The sequence below is a fragment of the Lemur catta genome, chromosome 8, assembly GCF_020740605.2.
Source record: "Lemur catta isolate mLemCat1 chromosome 8, mLemCat1.pri, whole genome shotgun sequence".
NCBI lineage: Eukaryota > Metazoa > Chordata > Mammalia > Primates > Lemuridae > Lemur > Lemur catta.
The window spans coordinates 53,087,764-53,109,926 of record NC_059135.1 but is presented as its reverse complement, the minus strand read 5'-3'; the positions used below and the strand labels follow the sequence as shown (position 1 = coordinate 53,109,926).

Genomic DNA, 22,163 nt, shown 5'->3' with positions numbered 1-22,163 from the left:
AACACCTGTGTATAAAACTGTCTCATTTTGGCCTATTTCCTTAGGATAAATTCCCAGAAGGGGAAATGTTATTTGAAAAAAGAGAACGAAGGAAGACAGATGAAAGAACAAGCAAATCCTCAGAGGATGAAATCTACACCGGAGGAGTCTCCACCAGCTGTCCCAGCATTGCCGGAGGGCTTGTTAAAACAGCCTGCGGGGGCCATCCCACAGCTGGCCTGGGGTGGGGGGCCAGTGATGATTTAATTTTATAATAAGTTCCAAGGCCTTTGCTAAAGCCATTGGCCGGGGAACCAGACTTGGAGAACTCTGATCTGAACCATATACAGGGAGAAAAATAGTCTTAAATAAGAAGATGGGGTGGGTGGAGGGTGGAGTTAAGAATACATGAAACTGCAGAGGTGTTTGTAGGGGGAACCTAGGTGGGAAACTGCACCTTCCTGTTGAAGTCAGAGGTGGGATCCTCAGCCCAAAGAGAGGGGAGGAGGAGGAGGAATAGCAGGATGAAAAGGGCAGATGGTTTGGATGAGCCTCGGCAGGATTTAACAAAGAAACTGTTACACAAAAATTATGGGATGCCATTGTTTTGGACTGAGCTCCAGCACTAGGCCCCACCAGACCAGACCAGACTAGACCATTTAGCATGGAGTCACTCATGCTAAATGTCACATAATCAAAGTGAAACTAACAGCAGCACATAGATCCCAGAACAGATGGGGGCTTTTCCCCCTGAAAACAGGAGATTCCAGCCTACCTGAGTCAGCACAATAATAGAAGTCCCCTCTGCTTTTATCTTTACAAAAAAGTAACCTGAAGTAATCTGACAGCTTTCACCAATCAGCTTTTTTTTTCTATTGTTCTGTCTCCCTGTTCCCACCTTACAAAACTGCTGTTCTGCCATCGTCCAGTGGGAGCTCTCATTCTGTTTTGTAGAATGGAGGCTGTCTAGATTCATGAATCACCAAAAAAAAAAAAAAAAAAAAAAAACCAATTAGATCTTTAACTACAGTTGTTGTAGTTTTGTCTTCTAACAGAACTGACCTGGAACCCTACAAAGCATTGAACAGAAGCAATGAGAATCCAGCTTCAATTACTTGTCCTATGATTGTTTCCCAAGGACTCTCAGCTGCCAATGAAGGCCTGTGGGTGGGAGGGGCAGCAGCACAGGGGAGGGAGCTGAGGCTGCCGGCCTGAGAGGGTGAAGCCTGGACCCTGAGGTCTAGGACTCGGCGGTAATAGGGAGTAAGTGCTGGAGGGAGGGCCAGGAGGCTGTTCTTGAGATGAGGGTGTGGACAGTCTAGGACTATGGTCCCCAAGCCCCTGGGCAGCGGTACAGGCCTGTGGCCTCTTAGGAAGCTGCTGCCCGCATCACCACCTGAGCCCCGCCTCCCCACACTCCCCTCCAAATACTCTAACCCCTCTAAAGTACTCTTGGTGTTTTAGAGAAATATCAAGACAAAGGTAAAAGATGTTGTATTTCTAGGGATGGAAAACTGTAGGAAAGCAAATACGTGGGGGAACTGACGGGGTAAGGTTTGTGCAGGTCCACCTCGGCATCAACGCTCCGTCACCTCCATGGCCATGACTCTTGCCTGGGCGAGGGGGTTGATGACAGTCCTCACTTTTCAAAAGTTTCTGCTTTTAGTCAGACAAGGGGAGCTCCAGGAAGCCTTCTTTCTGCATCTGATGATTCTCATTTGCCTCCAGCTCAAAATAATCTTTATGTCAAAGTGACATATTTTGATCCCTTACATCAACCCTGCATGGCTCCTAGTTCTCCAAAAGGAGTGAGGGATGTTTTAAAGAGACAGAAAACATTTTTGTCGTGTTTTCAGGCCATTCCCTCTGTTACATATTTCTCACTGTTAATTTTACTCTTTTATATCTATGGGGGAGAGGCAATTATTTTGTTACATATTTCCCCCTGTCAATTTTATTTTTTATATTTATGGGAAGAGTAGCGACCTAGTCATCGAGCTATTTTCTGTTAATTTGGGGCAATGTTTTAGATGGAAGGTTCATCTTTACGTATATCATTGTAAAGTTTTGGCAGTATGTTATAATAACATTGTCGGGGGAAAAAGTCATAAGTGACAATTATAACAGTGAGGATTGACAAGGTGAAATGGACTGTTGCCTTGTACCCAATGTCTGATATCGGGCTGGGTTAGAAAGAAACATGGGACCTCTGAGTATAGAACTATTGTTTGTGCCCTGTAGGTGATCTGAGAGACTGGCTTCTGTAAATTTAGAAATTATAGATAGAAATACTTGTACCAAACAAGGTTTAGGATAACAAACCCAGCAGTAAGACAAATCAATAGAAGAGGTGATAGCCCAGGGAAATTCTCACTAAGGAGTTGCCTTTTTATTTTATAGACAGAAAAAATAATCAAATAAAGGTTAACAAAAATGTAAACATTTTTATTTTATTTTTTCAAACAGATACTTTAGATGGCCTAAAGGCTAGCCCCGCCCCTGGGGGCTTGGGTCTTCTCCTTTTATGGGACACCTCTTTATTTTGGTGTGTTGGATCCAAAGTTTTATTTTTGACAATTTTAATAAGGTGTGAGTTGTTAGAGGCAATTTATAGGGTCTCTTTTACTTTTTTTGTTTTTAACCAGGGTGGGGACCTGAAAACTCACGTATAGGCAAACTCATGTATAGTGGTTAGTACCTGACCCATTCATTTCACATATTGTTTTATTTTGGTTTTTTTTTAATTTATGGTTATGTTATACTTATCTCAGGGTTTTAGGAAGGGTCTCTCATAAACTATTTTTTAAGGGCTTAACCTAAGTCTGTTTTTGAGGGCTATCTTTATCCAGAGAAGGACAAGTAGCAATACTCTATTTCACTTTTCTGTATCAATTCTAGGATGTATGTAATTTTTATTTTAGATATAGGACTTGGCTTACTTGTTGGGTTATCTTCATTATAAAGAGGGTCAATTATCACTTTGTATGGATGAGAGGAACCTATGAACATCCTGACGATCTGTGGGATTATTGAGTCCATTGTGTCTAGTCTTGGAGAAATGGTTTACCAGGTTTTCACCGGGGGGGTTCACTGGAAGAAGTTTAAGGGGGCCATAGGACATTGTGCAGCAGATCCAGGTGCAGATGGCGGGAAGCAAAGACGTCCCCAGTAGGCACTATCATGGGGTAGCCAAACATGGTGATGCCTTGAGCGGTCCAGCTGTCTCTGCAGCTGCCTGTCCATAGTCTTTATTACCAGTGTGTCATTCTCCATCTGCTTGGCCTCTTTCCCTGGACTCCTGATGTCCATCAGCTCGTCATCTTTCGAGGCTTGTTCTTGTTTCATGTTGGTGTACATGTGCAAAGGCCCTGCACCCAGGGAGCAGCTCCAGGCTTTTTAGAAGGATTTTGGTAACTTGAGATGATGCTCTTTTCATCTGGGTAGGATAAGTCTCTACCTAGCCTGAAAAGGTATTTACTAATATAAATTTAGGCATCTGAGCGAAATTCTTAGTCATTGTAGGTTGCTTTTTTGTACTTGGACAGCCTCAAGTGTATAAACAGTTTGTTGTAAACAGGGTCTTCCCAAATGAGGTCCCCCTAATCCATTAAGGCAATATGTCCATAACGTGTGTACTTATGTGTGTGTCTCATAAGAGGCCAAACCAAAGTTTCGGGTAGGAGAATAAGTCTATGAGAATTTTGTCTCTACTTAGCTGTGTCATCTCAAATGTCAGAGTCCCAGTCTTTAGTTTTAAGGGGGATCCAAATCTAGTACGGCCCTGAGGAATAGATCACCTTTAGTAGCTTCCTTAGCTCTGTCAGTGACTTGACTTTTCCTTGTCATGTTGGCCAACTGTTTGGGCTCAGCCATGGCCTGTATCAAGGCCGTTATTTTAGTGGCATGTTTAATATCTTTATTTTCTGTCACTAGGAGACCACTATTTTTTTAAATGGCACCATATATATATATATATATATATATATATATATATATGGTATATATAATCATAAAAGTGTATTTGGAGTCTGTATAAATATTTAGTCCATAGAAATGTTTTTTTTCCCCTCTGGATAGCTGAAGAGTTCTGGTTAAAGTAATTAGTTCAGCTTTGGGGGGCTGAAATCCCAGGTGGCAATGCCACTGCCATGATCACCGCATATCCAGCCCTTCATTGTCTGTAAAGCTGTTCCCGTCAGTGAAAAGATTTCAATTTTGTTCTGGCATCAGTTGATCCGACAGATCCATTCCGTTAGAACACACAGCCTCCAGAATCGTTCAACAGTCTTGCTGTAAAGGCTCATTTTCTTTGGCTGGCAAAAAACTGGCAGGATTGAGAATAAACACAGTCTTTAATAACAACTCACAAGTAGCTGTTACTGACCAGAGGCGAAGAGGCCACCCTCTCACAGTATCGTTCAGTGGCTTTGAGAAGTATGTCATTGGCCTGGGATGTCCCTCAGTATTTATACTAAGACTTTAAGGCTAATTCCTCAGTTTTCCCCTGCATAGGGGCTTTACCATAAGTCCAAAGTCTGGGATCCAGACGCCTTTCCTAGGCATCCCTGTTGTTTGTAAATCTGTCCAATTGTAGGTTTTGTAAATCTCACTAAGCTCCCATCAGACAGAGCAAGAGAGTCCTTTTAGACCCCCAACACAGTCAAGCAGCACCGCAAGACCATTTTAGTCCCAGGATCTTGTCATTTAAATGTAACTGATACCATTTAAGTTTCTCAGCTTGTCTATGGCTGTTTTACTTCTGTCTGGCCCTCCCGCACTGCCCCTGCCTGGCTCTCAGAGTGCTGGGGGCAGCAGGTGGGGGCGGAGGGTGTCGCGGCTGGGGAAAGGGGTCTCCCTGCACTGCTTTTGTCCGTGTGGCTTGGCACCACTCGAATCCCCACTGTCAGTTTCATCCAGGGCTCCTATGGGGATATTTGGAGGCGGAGGGGTGGGGTGCGCCAGGTCTCTTCTTTCACCATCTGAGTCCTGGACTTAAAAAAACCTATTTGTTCTCTTAGTCTTTTGTAATTTGGGGCAATTATTTTTAATGTCTTTTCTTTTTACAAAAAGCACACTAACTGTACATAAATTGTCCTCTTCTGGTTATGGGTGTCCTCTGGCCAAATGAGATTCTTGTGAGAAGAGACCATTTGAAATCCAAGTCATTGTTTAGTAGGTGTGGGACTGAAGAGTTTGAGTCATGCCCTCCCCGACCCTCTCACTGCACCAAGATGGTGGCGGCAGCGGTGTGTGCTGGGCCACGCTGGTCGGTCCCCACCGTCCAGCCTGGTCTGCGGGCTGTGATCCCATGTGGCGCTTTGCTCCGGCTGGAGCCCAGCAGCAGGTCCAGAACTGGTGTGGACTGTTTAAAACAAAGTATCATGACTATCCCACCCAGGCCAGTAGGTCTCTCCTGTACTATTAACTTTGTGTCAGGTTTTTAAGAGTGTATTAGGTCATCAAATATGAAATGTCCGACCTCAGAATTAAGGAAATGGCGCATTTCATACCCAATAACCCAACACATATGGGATCTCGACCCAGTTACCTGACCTTTGACAAAATAATCTCAGTTGTAAGACAGCGTAATAATTTAAAGTTTCATTTAACAGCCACTTCTTCTCCTCACACTCCAGCATGTACATTGAGTTACAACAACATCATTTTCTTTTTTTTTTTTTTTTTTTTGAGACAGAGTCTCACTTTGTTGCCCGGGCTAGAGTGAGTGCCGTGGCATCAGCCTAGCTCACAGCAACCTCAGACTCCTGGGCTTAAGCGATCCTACTGCCTCAGCCTCCTGAGTAGCTGGGACTACAGGCATGAGCCACCATGCCCGGCTAACTTTTTTGTATATATATTTTTAGTTGGCCAGATAATTTCTTTCTATTTTTAGTAGAGACGGGGTCTCACTCTTGCTCAGCCTGGTCTCGAACTCCTGACCTCGAGCGATCCACCCGCCTCGGCCTCCCAGAGCTAGGATTACAGGCGTGAGCCACCGTGCCCGGCCAACATCATTTTCTTTACACACAGGTTTGTAGCTATAAGTTGACCATTTAGCCAAATTTTTTTCCAAGGGATTTTTAGACAGAACTTTTTTATGTTGTAACAAAATTTACAAATAACAGACACAGACAATACAGAGAATTTTCAACGCAAAATGCCAGGGGCTTACCAAATGGGAACCACAAACTGAGAATCAAATTCTCTCACATGAGAATCAACATCTCCTAATCCAAAGGGGACAACTGAGAACCAAGTTCTTTCAGACCACAGGAAGGTCTGATGAGAACCAACATCTCCCAATCCCCCCTGCTTCCCTGGGAACTGCACATGAGCTCAATCTAAACCAGGTTCCCTCGTTCCACTCAACCCCATGACTTCTACCCACAAACGGCGCCTCCAAACAAATCCAACAGGGAGGTCTGAAACCCCCTCTGAAATTGGGGTCTTGGCATCCCAGGGAACTTACTTATAAATGGCCCAGGCTGTTGTAACTCTTCCCAAATCCATTTTTTTCCCCTTAACTCACTTCAGGTTGGTTGGAGCTGCATACATTTGGGAGAAAGAGACAGGACTTCCCCAGAGCTCAACAGGCCCCGGCAGCTGCTGGGAGAATCTCTTATTTTCTTACCCAAAAAGGTGATGCTCCTGCCCATGGCTTGACCTGGGGCTGCTCCCTGCCTCTTCCAGCAGTCACAGGGTGCCATTCTACTGTGGAGCTGGTGGGCCCACCCAGAGACACCAAGTCTGTTACCAAAAGCTCAGCACTTGTCCCAGAGGCCACATCAGAAGAATGAGGACAAGTGACTTAAGGAGAAGGAAAGAGAGATTTATTAATTTGCTGGCAAATGAAAATGACAGACTCCTGTCTTAAAGGATGAATTTTCCTAATCATAAGCAGAAATACAGAGTTTTTAAAGGGTGGGTTCTCAGCTTTAGGCTATATTCTGAACCATCCCATTTCCAGTGAAGACAACCTCTCTGATGCCCACCTGGACCCCCTGTACCTCCACCCCCAGCCCCCCGCAGTTCTGCTGAGCCATCTCCTATAGTAAAAAGAACAAAAGACATTGTCCCTTGACACCACTGGCCTGAGGCAGGGATGTAGGTCCTAGTTCTCCAAAAGGAGTGAGGGATGTTTTAAAGAGACAGAAAACATTTTTGTTGTTTTTTTCATTTTTTTCAGGCCATTCCCTCTGTTATACCATGGCCAGAGAGAGCAAGAGAAAAGGGAACCAAATGCATCATTTTACCAGGAATCCACTCCTGCAATACCTAACCCACCCTGAGATAATGCCATTAATCCGTGAGGACAGACCCTTCATGACCTAATCACCTCTTAAGGGTCCCATTCTCAGTGCTGCTGCATTGAGGACTTGGGGGACAGAGTTAAACCATACCAGGTACTATCTGTGATTGTCGGCACCACAAGGGGTCTTAGAACTGATTGATCAAGGATAAGGAGGGACTATTGTATTTATTCAAATTACTTTCTGCCTCATTTACTCTTTTTTATTTTTTCCTCCTGGGACATTAATTACGTGTGTATTACTAACAGTTTGCTTGATATTGTCTCATAAGTCATTGAGGATTTGTTTTCTTTTATAAATTTTTTTCTGTTTTCTTCGGATTGAATAATTTATATTGATCTGTCTTCAAGTTCATGGACTCTTTCGTTGGCTGTCTGCAATCTCTTCCTAAATTCACCCTGTAAATTGTTTATTTCAGCAATTGTACCTTTAGTTTTAGAATTTACAATTTATTTTTTCTTACAGTTTTTACTTCTCTGTTGATATTCCCCATCTGTTTACTCATTATGACAATCTGTTAATCTCTTAAATTCTTGAATCTACATATAACATCTGTTAATCCTTGTCTGCTAATTACATCATCTGAGTCTTCTCAGAGTATGTTTCCATGTTGTACTTTTTTCTTGCTTTCGTCAAATTTTCCTATTTTTCCACATGTCTAGTAACTTCATATTTCTAACTGGATATAGTGTGGATAATACTTTGTAGAGGCTTTGCTTTCCACTATATTTCTTTGAAGAGTACTGATTTTTGTTCTGCAGTCAATTAAACAACTGGCTGATCACCTTAAACTTGTGAAGTCTTGATTTTTATGATTTTCCAGTGTGAGCCTGTTTGAAGAGCAAGGCGTTTACTTAACCTCTTTACCTTGGCAGCACGCAAACTTCAACGTCTTTCTCTCCTGCAGTAGATAGCAGCTGACATACCTGCTCAGCTCTTCCAGCCCCCAACTTCTGCTTTCCACCGCCTACCTTGAGAGGAGTCTCTGCACACGCACAGGTGTGGCTGGGGGTGGTCAAACAAATATTTCACAGGAGTTTATATGCAGATGTGGGGACTCCCTCCTCTAGGCCCTTTTCTTTCTCAGATTTCATCCTGGATTTCCAGCCACTCTTGCAGCTCTGAAATCAAGCCTCTTGACACCCCACACCAATAAGACTGCAGATTTCTGCTTGAGTTCTAATTGCCCCATGCTGCCAAAACATGGAAAAATCAGTATAAATGTAGATCTCATCCAGTGAATGTGGTTCCCTTACTGTAAGGCTTGAAATCCCCTCTAGCTCCTGCCTGCTTTTGGCCCCTCCCCTGGGCCAAGTGTCTTCAAATAGTTGGGTACATTTTGCCTAGAATTTACAATTATTTTCTGTGAGAGAGTTATCATAGTACTAGCTACTCTGAACTTATCAACATTGGAACTCTCAGTTCTCTCTTTTTTTTTTTTAACAATAACTATATATTTTAATTCAGACTTCATATTCAAATAGTGTTCTTTTTTTTCTTTCTGGTCTCACTCTGTCGCCCAGAATGGAACACAGTGGTGCCATCATAGCTCACCACAGCCTTGAACTCCTGGGACTCCTGGGCTCAAGCTATCATTCCAAAGTGCTGGGATTACAGGCATGAGCCACCGTGCCCAGCCAGTAATTTGAAATTTTAAAACAATTACATTTCTCCATTTCACCCTATATACTCCAGTAAACTTTTAGAAAGAACTGATTTTATGTTTTCTCCCTCTTTCTTTCTCTCTCCCCCTCTCCCTCTCTCTCTCTCTCTCCTTGATAGACTTTATTTAATTCTCTTTTTGAGTGATCTCTATAAAGTGACTTTTAAATTTTTAGGTAGAACAAGGCTCAATCTAAAGTTAATTGACTGTTTAGAGAAATTTTTGCCAGTAGTTGTTAGTTTAATCTTATTAAGTCTGCAAAAGTTATACACCCCATTCAAAATTTAAAAGGAAGTATTAAACTTGTCTTTTCTCAAAGTAAAATAAATGTAGTTAATTCTACTTAAATAAAATTAAATTTGGTATATTGTCAGCCAAATAAAAAATCAAACTTAACCAGAAGTATTTCTACCAAATATAAGGACCTTTTATTGCACTCTACAGAATTTTATAATGTCACTGTTTTGATTATTTTAATTTACTTCCTATCATTGCAAATATGCTATTTTCTATTCAAAGAATAATCAAAGGCAACATGAAAGTCAAGATAGAGCATGACTCAAGGAATAGATTTGGTTTTTGTACCATTCAATTAAAGTCAAGCTTCCATTTTCTTTTAAATGACATTGAAAAATTTTTTGGTTGATATTTGAGTATAACTATTTTTATTATTCCCACTTTTTTCCTCCTCATTCTCTTCTTTTTCAAAATGTTGGTTCTCTTTTAATTCTTTAAAAATCTTTCTAATGATATCAAGGAGAAAGCCTCAGTCTGCTGTTAATGTTATTTAACATTGGATACTTTTTGTTTTATCAAAGAAAGAACGGGTGTCAGACGCAAAAAAAACAATGTCTAGTTAGAACATAATAATTATGTTTTATATTGCATTTATTTATCTATCATTTTATTGATGGCTAATTACACTGCCTTTCTAATTGTAGCTATGATTTTAAATTATATACAAGTAAAAAAGGTGAGTCAACTTAAATGAAAATAATAAGAAATAATAGTACAAAGATTATACAGTTATGGCAAAACATGAGACAACAGGGCTGGAATGACTGAATTTAGGAAAATACTGTTCAGTAACATACTTCCCCTGCCCATGAGACAGTGGTGAATGGCAATCTAGAGAAGTCAGGATAAGAAATATAGATTTGAAAATTCAAAGGCTTAAGACCATCAGTTCAATGCCACTGTTAGAATCAGGTTTTACAACTTTAATGTAAAAGGTTGTTGAGAATACAGCCATTCTAAGAGGTTCTATCTTTGGTCCCCTGAGATGTTTTTGTCCTTATAGGTTGTTAAATTTTGTAAGAATCAGTATCACATGCTCAATTCCACTTCTGATTTATGTTTTATATTTGATTTTTGCTTTCTATTTCTAACCATTGTGAAGATAGCTTTAAAATAGCTCTATAAGTTCATTTGTTTGAATGTCTCTGATGAAAACTTCTTCAATTTCAGAAATATCTATTGTTCCCTTTTCTTTTTTTCTACATTGATCTTGATCCTGAAGGGAGTTATAAAATTTTCTTTTAAGTCATCTGACTCTAGTCCTGGATCAGGTCAATATCACCTGAAAACTAACACTTCTGTTATCCAAAGAATATAAAGAAAATAAACCCCCAGGGAGACAGCATTGGCTAGAGATTAGAAGGGGCTGGCTATAAGGATGATAATCCAATTTAATCAGCTATCTTTTTTCTAAACTCTCTGCTATCAGTCCTTTCTATCCTGGCTTTTCAAGGGTTGATGTGACAACCTGGTGCTAATATTTATATAATGAAGGCACCATTTTAGTTTCTTAAGCAACTAGGTTTTTGCGAGTCTACTGTGGAGTAACTGGTTCTTTGATCAATTTTGAAGCATGAGACTGAAGAAAAAATTCCCAATAATTCTGTTAAGAGCCTGGCATCATGGACAGATGTCCAACTGCACTTTTTGGTTGGTGGTATGCTAAAGGTGAATTACATCTAAAATGTAGACTTTGGAATACTTAAATAACAACTACTTTTTATGAAAAGTTAGTAGTCATTGGTATTGTAATCCCCTGTATATAAGGTGTTGATTTTTAAAATATTCTTAAGATTCTTCTCTTCATCTTTGGTTTTCAGAAAATTTACCACGACACCATAGATGTGGTTTCTTTGTATTTATTCTGCTTGGGGTTCGCTGAGCTTCTTGAATCTATAAATTTGCAAACTTTTCAGCTCTTATTCCTTCAAATATATTTTCTGTCCCATTCTCTGTTCTTCTGGTTAGAAATTTTTAGATCATCCTATAGGTCATTAAGCTCTTGTTCTATTTATTCTCTTTCCTTCCCCTCCAATCTTTATTCTCTCTGTTCTTCATATTGAATAATTTCTAATGATCTGCCTTTATATTCACTTATTCTTTTTTTTTTCTTAGGGTTTTCTGGTGAAAACCAGAAAACATGCTAGACAAATTCTAAAACAGCTGTAACACTACTTATTCTTATATCATCTCCAATCTTCTGTTAAGCCCATTCATTAAATATTTTGTTTTGGTTATTTTATTTTTCAGCTCTAGAATTTCCACTTGGTTCTTTTTAGAAATACTTTTGACATCTCCTATTGGTTTACTAATTATAAGATATTTTCCTTTATGCTCTTGAACATAGTTTTAATAGCTGCTTTAAAAATATTTGTTTGCTAATTTTAGTATCTGGGGAATCTTCAGGTCAGACTGCATTGATTGCCTCTAAGTCACAATTTCTTAGCGTTCCTATGTCCAGAATTTTTGTATTTTATTTACGACATTGTAAAGGATACATTGTAGAGACTCTGGATTCTGTTCTATTCTCCCAAAGAGTCTTGCTTGTTTGCTTTAACAGGAAGTTAACTAACTAGGCTTGTCTCAAACTCTAAACTCAAATTTCCTTTCAGTTGGCAGCAGACAAAATATCTAATTAGTTCTTCTGTCCCCGGCTGAACTACTTGGATATGTTCTGCATATGTAGTTTAGAGATCAGCTGGAGATCTATGCAGAGTTTATGTGTAGAATTCTTAAGTGTAGAGTCTTTTGCAAAATTTGAGACTACCCCTCTATGACTCTCCTTTCTGAGATCTTCCCCCTCAGTTTCCAGCTGCTGTGGCCACTTTAAATTTTCCTCTGGTTGTTCTAGCCAGTAAGACTGTAAGTTTCTATTGGAGGTTTAGTTGACCTGTCTGATGCCAATTAAGGACTGCCTTCAAATGCAAATCCATTAAAACAGGAGAGGGACAGAACCATTCCCTTCTTTCAACTATAAACACGTCTGCAGTTCCTGCCTATTTTTAGTCACTTTCAAGTGCCTTCAGGTAGTTGTCTTTTAGATCTTGTCCAGGAATGTTGGTCCCACAGGAGCTTCCCCACCATTACTGAAGCAGGATACACAAGTTTTTTTCTTATGATATCTGATTTAATTTGTCTTTGCAAAAAAAAAAAATTGGGCTGCTTTATGGACAGAATCTTTATGTTACGCCTTAATAGACAACTGTTCAGTATTGTTATGCTTAGCCTCGTTTTTTAATTAAACTTTTAATTTTGAAATAATTATAGATTTGTGGGTAGTTGTAAAAAAAAAAAATAGAGATCCCATGTACCCTGTACCCAGTTATCTCAATGGTAACATTTTGTACAACCATAGTACAATTTCACAACCAGGATATTGACATTGATAGAGTCAACATACAGAACATTTTCATCACCACAAGGATCTTTTGTGTTGCCTTTTTATAGCCACATCCACTTCCCTCCTACCTCTACCCTGTTCTTGACCCTCGCAACCACTAGACTCTTCTCAATTCCTATAATTTTTTAATATCAAGACTGTTACATAGGCTGGGCGCGGTGGCTCACGCCTGTAATCCTACCACTCTGGGAGGCCGAGGCGGGTGGATCGCTCGAGGTCAGGAGTTCGAGACCAGCCTGAGCAAGACCCCGTCTCTACTAAAAATAAAAATAAATTATCTGGACAACTAAAAAAATATATATATAGAAAAAATTAGCCGGGCATGGTGGCACATGCCTGTAATCCCAGCTACTCGGGAGGCTGAGGCAGTAGGATCGCTTAAGCCCAGGAGTTTGAGGTTGCTGTGAGCTAGGCTGACGCCACGGCACTCACCCTAGCCCGGGCAACAAAGTGAGACTCTGTCTCAAAAAAAAAAAAAGACTGTTACATAAATGGAATCTTATAGCATATAACCTTTTTGGATTGGCTTTTTTCACTCAACAAAATTCTCATAATGCATCCAGGTTGTTTTATGTATATGTGCTTTGTTCCGTTTCATTACTGACTAGTATTCTAAGGTATGGATATATCATAATTTGTTTAACCATTCATCCATTGAGAGACAGTTGAGTTTTTGGTTTTTTTTTTTCAGTTTTTGACTATTAGAAATAAAGCTGCTATGAAAACTCATGTACAGGCTTTTGTGTGAACATAAGTCTTCATTTCTCTGTTATAAATGCTCAGTAATGCAAATGCAGGGTCATATGGAAGTTTTATGTTTTGTTTCTTAGGAAACTGTCAAAATGTTTTCCAGAGTCTCATATTATTAATATATTCCCACCAGCAATGTATAAGTGATCCAGTTTCTCTACATCTTCATTAGCATTTGGTGATATCACTATTTTTTATTTTAACCATTCTGATAGTTATGTAGTAATATCTCCTTGTTTTAATTTGCATTTCCCTAATAGCTAATGATACCAAACATCTTTTCATGTACTTAATTACCATTGGTACATCTTTTTTTTTTCTTTTTGGTGGTATGCTTCTTCATGAGTTCTACTTGTTCTAATTGGATTGTTTACCAATTCACTGTTGAGTTTTTAGAGCTCTTTATATATTTATATATTCTAGATACTGGTCTTTTCTCTAATATGTGGTTTGCAAATACTTTCTCACAAACTACAGCTTGTTTTTTGTTTTCTCTCTTTTTTTTTATTTGAGAAGGAAAGAGAAGTTTATTAATTTGCCAGCAAATGAGGAGGTTGGCAGACTCCTGTCTTAAAGTGCCAACATCCTCTATAGCTTGTTTTTTCATAGACCAAATAGGATCTTTTGCAGAATAAAGCATTTTGATGAAGTTCAATTTATCAATTTTTCTCTTATGAATTATGTTTTGATGTCAAGTCCAAGAACACTCTACTTACCCTTAAGTCCTAAGATGTTCTCCTATGTTTCTTTCTAAAAGGTTTATAGTTTTACATTTTACAGTTAAATTCATAATCCATTTGGAATTCATTTCCTGTAAGTTATGAGACTTGGATTGAGGTTCATTTTTTGCCTATGGATGTACAATTCTCCAGCACTGTTTGTTGAAAAAGCTATCTTTCCTACAGTGAATTGCTTTCACACCTTTGTCAAATGTCAGTTAAGCATATCTGTGGTGACCTATTTCTGGGTTCAAAAGAATTTCCATTGATTTATGTGTCTATCCTTCCACCATACCACACTCCGGTTACTCTAGCTCTATAGTAAATTTTAAAATTGGGTAGACCAATTTCTTTCACTTTATTCTTTTTTAAAAATTGTTTTAACTATTCTACTTCCTTTTCCTTTCATACCTACAAAAAGCTTGCTGGGATTTGGGTAGAAATTGTGTAAACTGTATATCAATTTGAGAATTGATATCTTTAGGATATTGAGTCTTTCAATCCAAGAACACAGTATTTCTTTTCATTTGTTTATATTTTCTATAATTTCTTTCAGTAGCATTGTGTAGTTTGACAAAATAAAAGTCCTTTACATATTTTGTTAGATTTACACCTAAGTATTAATATTTCTTTTTTGTTGGTACTATTGTAAATGGTAATGTATTTTTAATTTCAGTCTCCATATGTTCATTGTTCATATATAGAAATACAATTGATTTTTTTTTTTTTTTTTGGAGACAGAGTCTTGCTTTGTCACCCAGGTTAGAGTACAGTGGTGTCATCATAGCTCACTGCAACCTCAAATTCCTGGGCTCAAGCAATCCTCCTGCCTCAGCCTCCCCACTAGCTGGGACTACAGGCATGCACCACCACACCTGGCTGATTTTTTTGTAGAGACAGAGACAGGGTCTCGCTCTTGCACAGGCTGGTTTCAGACTCCTGATCTCAAGCGATCCTTCTGCCTTGGCCTTCCAGAGTGCCAGGATTACAGGCATGAGCCACCGTGCCTGGCCATAATTGATTTTTTTTATTATTTGTTTATCTTTATTTTTTTTATTTCAGCATATTATGGGGGTACAAATGTTTAGGTTACATATATTGCCTTTGCCCCACCTGAGTCAGAGCTTCAAGCATGTCCATCCCCAGACGGTGCGCACAGCACCCATTAGGTGTGACTATACCCATCCCCTCCTCCCCACCAATCTGCCCGACACCCAATGAATGTTACTACTATATGTGCACATAAGTGTTGATCAGTTAATACCAATTTGATGGTGAGTACATGTGATGCTCATTTTTCCATTCTTGTGATACCTCATTTTGTAGAATGGGCTCCAGCTCTATCCAGGATAATACAAGAGGTGCTAAATCACCATTGTTTTTTGTGGCTGAGTAGAACTCCATGGTGTATATATATACATACATACACACACACACACCACATTTTATTAATCCACTCATGTATTGATGGGCATTTGGGTTGTTTCCACATCTTTGCAATTGTGAATTGTGCTACTATAAACATTCGGGTGCAGATGTCTTTGTTATAGAATGTCTTTTTTTCCTTTGGGTAGATGCCCAGTAATGGGATTGCTGGATCAAATGATAGTTCTACTTGGAGCTCTTTGAGGTATCTCCATATTACTTTCCACAGAGGTTATACTAGTTTGCGGTCCCACCAGCAGTGTATGAGTGTTCCTATCTCTCTACATCCACACCAACATTTATTGTTTGGGGACTTTTTGATAAAGGCCATTCTCACTAGAGTAAAGTGATATCTCATTGTGGTTTTGATTTGCATTTCCCTGATGATTAGAGATGTTGAGCATTTTTTCATACGTTTGTTGGCCATTAGTCTATCTTCTTTTGAAAAGTTCTGTTCACATCCTTTGCTCACTTTTTGATAGAGTTGTTTGATTTTTTTTCTTGCCGATTTTCCTGAATTCTATATAGATTCTAGTTATGAGCTCTTTATTGGATATGTAGCATGTGAATATTATCTCCCATTCTGTAAGTTGTCTGTTTGCTCTCGTGAAAGTTTCCTTGGCTGTGCAGAAGCTTTTTAATTTGATTAGGTCCCATTTATTTATTTTTGTTGTTACTATGATTGCCTTTGGGGTCTTCTTCATAAATTCTTTGCCTAGGCCAATGTCTATGAGAGTTTTTTAATGTTAACCTTATTTCTTGCAATCTTCCTTAACACATTTATTCTAGAAGGGTTTTGGGGTTTTTTACAGATTGTTTGAGATTTTCTATATAGCAAATATAGACAATATAAACAAATTTTGATATGTTGCATTTTCATTTAGTACTGTGTATTTTCTGATTTCCCTTGAAACTTCCTTTTTATCATGTTTTATTTAGAAGTGGCTGCTTTGTTTCTAAGTGTTTGGAAATTTCCCTCAGTTTTCTGTTATTCATTTTTACTTTGATTTCATCATGGTCAAGAGAACACACTCTGTATGATTTACATTCTTTTAAATTTCTTAAGGTTTGTTGTTTTGACCTACAGTATGATATACCTGATTATGTTTACCGGGCACTTGAAAAGAATGTGTACTATGCTGTTATTGGGCAGAGTGTTCTATAAAAGTTAATTAGATCTTACTGGTTGATTATGTTGAGTTCTTCTCTATCCTTGCTAACTTTTTGTCTAGCTGTTCTATCACTTGTTGAGAGAAGACTGTTGAAGTCTCCAACTATAATTATAGATTTATTTCTCCTTCCAGGTTTATCAGTTTTTGCTTCTTGTATTTTGCAGCTCTACTGCTAGGCATATACACATTTAAGATTAGTATGTTTTCTTGGTAGATTGACTGATTTATCATTATCTAATGTCCCTTTCTGTCTTTGTTAATTTTTTTTCTCTGAATTCTGCTTTATCTGATATTGATATAGCCACTCTTACTTTCCTTTTATTGATGTTTGCATTACATATCTTTTTCCATCCAATATCTATATATATGAAGTAAATTTCTTCTAGATAGCATATAGCAGGATCATACATATATATATATATATTTTTTTTTTTTTTTGAAACAGAGTCTCACTCTGTTGCCCAGTCTAGAGTACAGTGACATCATCATAGCTCACTGCAACCTCAAACTCCCGGGTTCAAGCCATTCTGCCTCAGCCTCCTGAGTAGCTGGGGCTATAGGCGCATGCCACCATGCCCGGCTAATTTTTCTATCTTTTGTATAGACGGGGTCTCACTCTTGCTCAGGCTGATCTCCAAGTCCTGGCCTCAAGAAATTCTCCCAACTCAGCCTCCCAGAGTGCTGGGATTATAGACATGAGCCACCATTCTTGGCGAGGTCATATTTTTTTAATCCACCCAGCTAGTTTGTATCCTTTACTTGGCATATTTATGAGAACATTTATATTTAATGTAATTACTGATATGTTAAGGCTTAAGTCTGTCATTTTATTTTTTGCTTTCTGTTTTTCCCTTTTTTTGTTTCTCTTATTTGTTTTCCCCTTCCTGTGGGTTATTTGAACATTTTTTTAGAATTCCATTTTGATTTATGTAAAGTGTTTTTTAGCCTATCTCTTTGTATAGCTTTTTTTTTTTTTTTTAGACACAGTCTCACTCTGTTGCCTGGGCTAGAGTGCAGTGGCAACATCATAGCTCCCTGCAACCTTAAACTCCTGGGCTCAAGTGATCCTCTTGCCTCAGCCTCCTGAGTAGCTGGGACTACAGGTGCATGCCCCATCATGCCCAGCTAATTTTTTTTTTTTTTGTAGAGACAGGGTCTTGCTATATTGTTCAGCTTTGTCTTGAACTCCTGGCCTCAAGCCATCCTCCCAACTCAGCCTCCCAAAGCACTAGGATTATAGGCATGGGCTATCACGCCAAGCCTCTCTGTATAGCTTTTTAAGTGTTTGCTTTAGTTATTACATTATATATACATAACTTATCACATCTACTGTTGTTTTCATTTCACCAGTTCAAGTGAAGTATAAAACCTTAATGTTCTTACATCCCTTTGCCTTCCCCTGTTTATAATATAACTGCCTTAAATGTATCCTCTACATACATTTTAGAACCACATCAAACAGTGTTATAATTTTTGCTTCATTCATCAAACATAATTTTCAAAACTAAAGAGAAGGAAAACCTATTGTATTTATCCATATTTTTCCTTAATATGTTCTTTACTCATTCCTGATGTGCCAAGGTTCCTTCTTTTGTCATTTATTTTCTGTTTAGAGAACTTCTTTTAGCTGTTCTTTTCAAATAGGTCTGCTGGCCACAAATTTTTCTAGTTTTTTTAATCCAAGAATGTTTGATTTCCCCTTTATTTCTAAAGGATATTTTTTTGCTTATAGTGTTGTGAGTTGACATTTCTCTTTCTCAGCACTGTAAAAATATTGTGCCATTTCCTTCTGGCCTTAATGGTTCCCGATGAGAAATACGGTCATTTTAATTTTCCCTCCATTAGCAAGGTATCCTTTTTTTTTTTTTTTTTTTTTTTTGAGACAGAGTCTCGCTTTGTTGCCCGGGCTAGAGTGAGTGCCGTGGCGTCAGCCTAGCTCACAGCAACCTCAAACTCCTGGGCTTAAGCGATCCTTCTGCCTCAGCCTCCCGAGTAGCTGGGACTACAGGCATGCACCACCATGCCCGGCTAATTTTTTTTGTGTGTATATATATTTTAGTTGGCCAGATAATTTCTTTCTATTTTTAGTAAGAGACGGGGTCTCGCTCTTGCTCAGGCTGGAAGGTATCCTTTTACTCTGGTTGCTTTAAATATTTTCCTTGTCTTTAGTTTTCAGAAGTTTAATTATGATATGTCTTGATATGTCTTGGTATGGCTTTTTATTTTTTTAAGGTTTAAGTCTCTCTTAGAAGCTCTGGAGGAGAGCACAGCCCTACCATCATCTTGACTGCAGATTTCTGGTCTTCAGAACCATGAGATAATAAATTTATGTTATTTCAAGCCACTAAGTTTATGGCAATTTGTTATGGCAGCCCTGGGAAACTAATACAACCCATATCCAGACTTCTAGTCTCTAATTTTTAAAGGAGGAGTTCAGATAGAACCAGCTCGACCAGGCTCCAACAGTAGAGATGGGAATACCATCACAGCACTGATAACAAGCTACACTGGATCTTTCAAACCCTCATTCTGAAAGACAATAACCAGAATAACTAGGCCTTACCAATTTCCAACTAGTATTCATGACCTATGGAACCAGTTTTTATACTTTCTAACTTTCCAAGTTCTGGATAATTCTCCTCAACACTGTCTTATGCAACCAAGCTTCCTCACTAGCCATTCTGTCTTTTCTGCTTCCTCATAACATTGGCTCACAGCAAGCTTTGGCCTGCCATGGACTCAGGGCATGGTTTCACCTTCAGTCTCACCATCGGCCGGTATTTTCTCCTGGTATTAATAAGAGGTTAATTAAACCAAGAAAAAGAAAATGATTGGCTTAGTTCACCTTGTCTACGTGTATGTGAGGGCATTAAGGTATTGTGGATCAGCAGCCACTAGGTCAGGCAGCCAATCCTTGATGGCCGGGAGCTGGGGAGCATTATCACATATCAAATGTGGTGCTTAAGCTGCTGGGGCTGGGCATTCAGACACTGTCTGGCTCATAACGGTAAAGACGTAGATTCTGCCTGAGTTCAAAAGTAGCTCTGCCACTTACCACATGTTTTATGACCTTGGGCAAGTTAATCTCTCTGTAACTCAGTTTCCTTATCTATAAAATGGAGATAATAATCTAAGCTTCCCTCATAAATTGGCATTAGGATTAAATAAGTACATGTCTGACATACATTGAAGTGCTTAATATATTTTAGATATTCTTACTGAGCCTGAAAAAACACATATGTCTTCCCATTCTACAGTTTCAAAGATGCCCTAGGCCAACATAATTCAAATACCACTTTTATAATCATGAGCTCACATTCCTGTTCCTTGTTAGGAAACAAAAAAGTCTCCTAAAAGCATATCAAGCTACTATATTTAGAGATGATATCATGGAGTAATATTAAAGTGTGCTCTTCAGTCTTAGAGTACACAGCCTCCTGGCAATATCAATTCCATCTCTAGTTCTGCTCCAATTCCTTCTTGCCATGCTACAACATACAGACTAAATGGCACTTTTAACTGACATCAACATTGCTGGTATATTACTTAAGTATTTATTATTTAAATGCTTGTTAAAGTATATTAAAGTTATAAAGTTTATTAAGTATATAAGTATCTATTAAATGAATGAGGAAATTTAAAAAATAAATTTCTAAGAATTAAAGTATTGTAGGCATGAGCTCAGCTCACTGTGGGTCTTGCCCCATGAAAACCAGATCCCCTGTGTTCCTGCCCTCAGTTCCTGTCTGTTAGCACAGCACTGGGCACACAGCGGATGGTTACAGACAGGAGGTCCACTAACATGGGGCCTTTCTTATACTTTATTCCTCTAGTAATTACATCATTCCAACTGGAAACCAATGTTGGACTTTTACTCCTAACTTCTGTTGGATTATTGGAATCATAATCATGGTTTTCAGTTTTTCACATAATTTAAAAAATATACCTCCAAACTCATATAGCATTATGAATGTAGTTCACTGGCTTGTTTTTCAAGGACGCCAGTGAGATTCTCTTTCTTTTATGACAGCACTCTAAATCTCTTTTTTCCCACCATTTCACACTCCTCTCCTGCTGGTTATATTCTTGTTCTCTCTGACTTCCTTAATATCTCTTATATCCAGTTGCATGCTCATCCTGCCTTCTAATCCCATTTGAAAAATATTAATGTAGGCCCTCATCATTTCTCATCTAGATTGCTGGAGTAACTTCCTGTTTCCTCAGCATCCAGCCTTGCCCCATTCCAGCATATTCTTCACCCAGCTGCCAGAGCTATTTTTCTAAAATATAAATTCTGTTATATTGTTCTTTTGCTCATAACCCTATTGCCTTCAGGATGAAACCCAAACTCCTTAAGCCTTTCAAATCCTAGCCCAAGAGGTGCCTGTGATCTCCTTGGTTGCCACTAAATTGCCCCTATGATGTCTGTCGGTGCCTCTTTTCTGCTCCTCTGCCTGGCGGTCTTCACCAGCAAAGCACCTTGCTATTACTACTCACATCATCCCATCGTGCCCTCAGGCACAAGTGAGGGTCTGTTTGGTGACTCTTATAGTTGCAGATGCTACTCTTGCTGAAACAGGAAAAAGCTTCCCCATTTTTACAGTTCTTTCATTTAATCCTAAAGGGGATAGCCCATGGCTTTTTGGGGTGTTTCCAGAGGGGGAGATGATCAAATTAAAAACAAAATACTCTTAAGTAAAAACAAACAAAAACTTTGCCAAGTGCAAATTAAGAAAGAAAAAAAGGTTATGGAAGGGAGAAGACATCAGAGGGGAATTGTGGATGGTAAAAGTAGGCAGGTGCTCACTTCAGCAGCACATATACTAAAATCGGAACAATATAGAGGTTAGCATTGCCCCTGCGCAAGGATAACACACACATTTGTGAAGTGTTCCATATTAAAAAAAAAAAAAGGCAGAGTTAGGTTTTGGTTGTATTAATAATTCAGCTTCCATAGTGTTGGAACTGACTAATTCAGTAATTAAAGCTTGACTTTCCAATGCTTACTATCAGCAGTTATATTTCACAATGGACAATGCTCAGCCATGAAAAAATAGATATTTCCTCTTGCTAAAGAAGGCCAGATATGTATTCATTTTTCCATATTCGTTTCTCTAATCAAGTGTTGGATGTCAGCAAACTGACCTACTTTAAACAATGTTGACATATAATCAAAAGCAAACATACCGATACAGTTTGGCTAGCAGGCATTTGGGAAGGAAACGGAGGCGGGGTAATGGGCTGGGCCCTCCCACAGAGTGGCTTTTGGCAATGGAAGCATAACTTTAGGCCTTTTAGGTTTTCTGCCTTTATGCATCCTGAAAGCAGGCACGAGGAGGTAAACCGATAATTAGGGGTTCTTTAAAATAGAGATTTGTGGCCTAGCAGACTGCAACCTGTCTGTATCCACAAACACAGTGAACACGCTCCAGCCCTTTATCTCCAGGT

The 22,163-nt window shown here is 38.9% G+C and overlaps 2 non-coding genes across 2 annotated transcripts; one reads left to right on the top strand and one right to left on the bottom strand.

Annotated features, from left to right (window-relative positions):
* Positions 1-11,361: 11,361 nt before the first annotated feature.
* On the bottom strand, positions 11,362-11,423 carry LOC123644227. The gene has a single exon (XR_006737046.1). It is a non-coding gene; the product is annotated as a U7 small nuclear RNA (small nuclear RNA).
* A 10,091-nt stretch (positions 11,424-21,514) lies between these two features.
* Positions 21,515-21,618, top strand: LOC123644209. The gene has a single exon (XR_006737033.1). It is a non-coding gene; the product is annotated as a U6 spliceosomal RNA (small nuclear RNA).
* Positions 21,619-22,163: the final 545 nt, after the last annotated feature.